Below are 6,000 nucleotides of genomic sequence, written 5' to 3'. Positions count from 1 at the left end.
TTCTTTCTTTCTTTCTTTCTTTCTTTCTTTCTTTCTTTCTTTCTTTCTTTCTTTCTTTCTTTCTTTCTTTCTTTCTTTCTTTCTTTCTTTCTTTCTGTCGTGGGGCTTGAACTCTGGGCTTGGGCACTATCCCTGTACTCTTCAGCTCAAGGCGAGTGCTCTACCGCTGGCTTTGAATCACAATCCTCAAATCAATGCATCCTCAATAGCTAGGATTACAGGCATGAGCCACCAGTGCCTGGCTTCCTCCACATGTTTTCTGCTAGTATGTTGTCCATGTCAAATCCAGTCGAACAAGCACTTTCACAATAATGAGCTTGAAAAGCAAAATTACAAGTACAAGAACAGTTTATGTACTGAATTTGCAGTTTTAAAGAAGCTGAGGATGAACAAGTAACCTGAAAAAATATTTGCTAATATTTAACATCCTTCACCAGGATCATGTCCCCTAGTACAGGAGAAGCCAAAGCCAGAAATTTGCTGAAAATGCTTCAGTATTTCTTTTCTAACATTTCATACTTATGTTAGGACATAACTATGTGGTAGGAGGTGACACAGTTTCTGCATGTGTGTACATTTTTCTTCTGCAGAGGATAATGTATCACTTAAAACACATTTTTGTCCATTAAATCTTCTCAGTTCTTATTTCAGTGTTTTCTCTCCATTTATAATAAGTGCAAGGATAATGGTAAATGAAATGATTCCATAATTGAGAATATCAAAAATGTAAATAATACCAAAATGATACCATTTTTATTAGATACTTTAAGGAGAATAAATGTATTTTTGTGATTGTTTGATGTGTTAGCCAAGTAAAGCAAGGTTTTGAAATACTGATATGATATGATGTGATATGATTCAATATGATATATTAAAATGAGTTGACATAAAACGTTTAATATTAAGTTTGCATTTGAAGGAAGAATGAGAATACCAGTTTCCTGGAAATACAGCATCATGAGTGCAAGCTGAATTAAAAACGCCAGTCTCAGCTGGACACTGGTGGCTCACAACTGAAACCCTAGCTACTCAGGAGGCTGATAGTGGTTCAAAGCCAGCCCGGGCAGAAAAGACCATGAGATTCTTATCTCCAATTAGCTCCCATAAAACTGGAAGTGGTACTGTCGCTCAAAGTGGTAGAGTGCTGGGGGCTGGGAAAGTGGCTGGGAAAGTGGCTCACTTGTCTTGCATGCATGAAGCCCTGGGTTCGATTCCTCAGCACCACATAAGCAAAAAGGAAAAAGAGCTGGAAGTGGCGCTGTGGCTCAAGTGGTAGAGCGCTAGCTGAAGAGCTGAGGAACAGTGCCCAGGCCAAGAATTCAGACCCCATGACCGGACTCCCTCCCCCACCAAAAAAAAAAAAAAAAAAAGTGGTAGAGTGCTAACTTTGAGCAAAAGAGCAAAGGGAGAATGCCCAAGTCTTAAGTTCAAGCCCTACAATTGACAACAAAAGAAAGCAAGAAGCAAAAAGGATGGAACGAAGGAAGAAAGGAAAGAAGGGATAAAAAAGAAAGCCAAATAAATAAAATAAAATGCTATATGCCCTTGCTTATGAGTGGAAGCTAACGATCCTGAGCTCAAAACAAAAAACAAAAAAGTCAAGGAAGTTGGGTAATGGATATCAAATCATAGTTACAAAGGAAGAGTTTGCCTTAGTACCCTCTGATAAGTAGAGTAGAGTGAGATATTTTACAACAACCTATTACAAATTTTATGAATAATTGGAAGAGAGGAATAAAAAGCTCCAACTACAAACAAATGTTAAAGAAATGGAATTGGTAATTACCCTGCTTTGACTATTGCACGTCAAACTTATATATTACCTTTTTCTTCCTTATGTTATAAACAATTATTGAGTCAATTATAAAGAACAGGTTAGCAATTATAAACAATAAAAAGAATGAAAACTTTGGCTTAGAAATGCACTTGGTATTGGTGGTGTTGGTCCAATGTTTGTGTCCATATGAACTACCATGACTTTATAATCTAAATATATAAACCAGTTAGCACAAATTTATATTTTATGTTTACAAGTATATTCAAGATACATATGAAAAAGTTGCTATTGATTCAAAAAGAATGTTTATATGGCAGTAAATGTTTTCCCTTCTTGACAGAAATTTAATTTTGAAGGTAGTTTCAAGTTATAATTAGTAAAAGCAATGCTGTCTGTGAATAGCTTACTCTTATAATACTAGTTACTCAGGAGTCTGAGATGCACAGGATAATATTCTAAGCCAAAACTGGTAGAAAGTTCACAAGATTCCATCGCCGAAATGAAAAGAAAGAGCAAGCTATGAGGCCTGCCTCAAGGTATAGAGAACCAGCTGAAAGAAAGCAAGCTGAGCGAATATGAAGTCAAGTCCTGGTACTATCAAACAACAACAAAAGTATTCCATAAACTCATTAAAATATATTCCTACAAAATACAATAAACAGCAAATTAATCTATTAGATGTAGCATATAGTCTTAATCTTGAAATACAATTATTGCAATAGGCAATAATGCATATGATTGGAATGATATCTTGATAGATTTTTAGTAAAATGTCTATACTATCCTGGGATGAAATGAAATTATATACTATTCAATATCTCTATTTGGAAAACAAAAATAATTCTAAGTAAATAGAACTTATTTATAAATTTTGTCTCATAAAATATTGTTGATGAAAACATAAATAGAAACAAGAAAGGCTGAAGAACTTATACATTTTAAGATAAAAGTGATTGTTGAGAATAGTATCCATGTAGTATACTTCACCATCTATTGAGAGGTTGTACTTAACTGAAAATAATAGGATGTGAAAACAAGAGCACATTGCAGGCAATGATTTAAATTTGTGAACTACAAAATTCTACTTACACTACAAGTAATTTTATATAAAAAGAAGATAATTAGACTTGTTTTAAAGTAATACCTTTTCATTCCTATAATATTCAAAGAATATAAATTTAAATTTATTAATATGTACACACACATGTCTGTATATTCTAATTATGATACAAGTAAATGAATACCAAGAAAAGTGGATAGTAGTTTTGCTCTTAGTATTATATAATTAAATTTAAATTTACAAATAAACAATTACCATTTTTTAAAATTTTAATATTTAAAGAAAAAAAAATTAATGTCTTAAATTTTAAAATAACTATTAAATTTAAATCAAGGAGGTTCAAGGAAGATGGCAGAGGAGAAGCTGGAGGCTAAACAAGCTCTCGCATAGAAAGCAGTTTTAGTGTTCCAGTGAACAGTCCTAAGCCAGAGAATCACAACAAGTGTGCCATCACAGTACAGAGAGTTAGGCCAGAAAGGGAAAAGCCAGGCAAGGAGACAGATCTGAGCACTTGCCAGCAGCTGTGGCTGCGGCAGCAACAGGGGCGGCAGCCATAGCCACCATACCTGCAACAAAGAGAGCCCAGGACAAAGGCGACAGACACAGCAGGAGAGTGGATTCTACTCAACACCAGCAAGAACTGACAAGGAGCTGACATCTTCATCCTGCAGATTGCAGACCAGAGACGACCCAGGAACCAAGACTCCAGCATGAGTAGAAGCCTGACATCCTCACTCCTTCTCAGGGAGCAGAGGAGGGAAGGCAGCTCCTTCCCCCCCACCCACACACACACTACCAGAGATCTCCATCTTTGATACTGAGAAAGGACTGGCTGAGCAGCTAGCTCCAACTCAGGTCTTGGAAGAAAACAAAAGAGTCATTTAGCAGGTCACAGGAACCTAACCTGACCTGCCAGGCTCACCTCCACCAAGGAAAAAGTCACCCAGCCCAGGCAGAGGAAGCTCTACCAGCCCCAGGAGTGGCTTTCTTCACTGGGTAAAAAGAGCCAGAGGCTGCCCCTCCCTACAGCAGCCTTGACAATCAATTGAAAATCAGTAAACATAAACCCTGAGAATGGCTCCAGGCTGGGCTCTGTGAGTGTCTCAGGAGCTAGCCCCTCAGAAAAGCTACTGTTTGCTGAAAGGCTTCAACTCTACCCAGAACCTAGCCTCATCACAGCATCTCCAAACTAGTGGAAACAGCCATCTCCCTCTTTTGTGATACTCAAAGCAGATCTCCCTCCCAATGAACTAGTCTGGGAGGAAGATCACAAAATCCTGGTAAAGCAGAGCATTTTTCTGCCTGCTCAAACAAATTGACTTAAGAAATCAACCAAGCCACAGGAAAACCAAGCACCACAAGCAGACCAGAGACTCCACCAAGAGACAGGTTATGGACAGAAGGGAGATAGAGGATCTTCCCACCCCCCAAAAAAAAATCAAAGAACTCTTATTCTGTACCTTTTATAATTTTTTTTAACTTTTTCAAATTTTTAACTATAAAAATTGTTTTCTATTAACTTTTTTTTCCTTCTTCTTATAATTTTTATTTTAGGGGTATCTGCGTATGTGCTTTTTTGTTTTGTTTTTCTTTTTATTTATTTTTTTGTTTAGCTCTACTGACCTTTTGATCCTTTTTTCTTTCTCATTCTTTTCACTTTTACTTCTCTTTCATTCTTCTTTGCATGACTTAATTGCTATTCTGCTCATCCTCAGATATACCCATAGTTGATTATTAGACCTTATCCCACATTGTGTACACACTTAATCCAGAAATTTATTACTCAATTAAAAACCTCTTAGACTTAAATTCCTTAATAGCAGTACTACCTCTTTATACGTATATAATATTTTAAGTATTTTTATTTTTAAGTTTTTCACATCTGCTTTCTATCCCTCCCCTTCTATCCCTGTTCTTCTCTGAATATTATGTTTTTAATTTGCATAATTTTAAGTGTTTCACTTTTAAATTTAAATTTTTTGTTTTTCTATTTTATCTTATCTCTTTTTTCTTTCTCTTTCTTCTTTTTTTCTCTCTTTCTACAATCATTCTATCCAACCTATTTCCCACTTTGAGATTAGGACTTAGTTAAGTTAACTCTCCCTCTGCCTTTCCACATCCCTGTATTCCTGTTTTTACCCACATCTCTCCCTAAACTTAATAATTTCTGGTTTTCCAAATTCTTCTTTGTGGTTTGTAGCCCATTAATATATAGTTGTTTGATGTTGAATAGATATATCTGTTGAAATTGATTGTACCTGCAGACTTTTGACTATGCAACTACAGACTTTGGCTGATGCTTACCTTACGATAGTGTTCTAGGACAAAACTGGTGTTACTTTCATGCCAAATGGGCAGAACAAGCCAGAAAAACACAAGAAAAATGGCAAGTCTGGGTATCTCAACTCCTACTCATGATAATCAGGGGACAGAACAGGTAATGAATAATCCAGAGGAGAGTTCCCAAAAAGCTCTACAAACACCACTGGTAAACATGGTAAATGAAAAGATTGAAAACCTGCAAAGGACTCAGCGTGACTGTGATAGGGAGAGAGAGGAAGCAAACCAAAGGTCAATACAGGAATATCATGAGAGTGAGGAAGTTACTCAAAGATTGATACAGGAATTGCATGAGCAGCTTGAGACCACTCAAAGAGAAATAAGGGAATGGTGTGAGTAGGCTGAGATCAGTCAAAGAGATAGACAGGAATTGCAGGAGCTGGCCAAGAACAGACAAAGAGAAAGTCAGGAATGGCATTAGCAGTCTGAGAACACTCAAAGAAAACTACAGGGATTGCATGAACATGAGGAAGCTAATCAAAGAGTAATACAGGAATGGAGAGAGCAGGATGAGAATAGAAAATGATCACTAAAGGCATTCATGGAATCCATAAACAGAGAGCTGAAAGAAGTCAGGGAGACCACAAAGGGAATGCTGATTGGAACCCAACAGAAGGAATGGTAGTCCAAGGAAACCATAACCAATCAACTAAGTGATTTGAGAATAAACACTGAACACCAAATTAAGGAAGTAAAGAAGTTCATGCAAGATCTAAAACAAAGCTTCAACAAAGATGATATTGTATTCAAAGAATCCCAAGGACTTCACTCCCAAATTTCTTGAGCTGATTCAAAACTTTGGCAAAGTAGCAGGGAAGTAACC

Source organism: Dipodomys ordii, unplaced genomic scaffold (assembly GCF_000151885.1).
Source record: "Dipodomys ordii isolate 6190 unplaced genomic scaffold, Dord_2.0 Scaffold123, whole genome shotgun sequence".
Lineage (NCBI taxonomy): Eukaryota > Metazoa > Chordata > Mammalia > Rodentia > Heteromyidae > Dipodomys > Dipodomys ordii.
Note: the sequence above shows the minus strand (reverse complement) of the source record.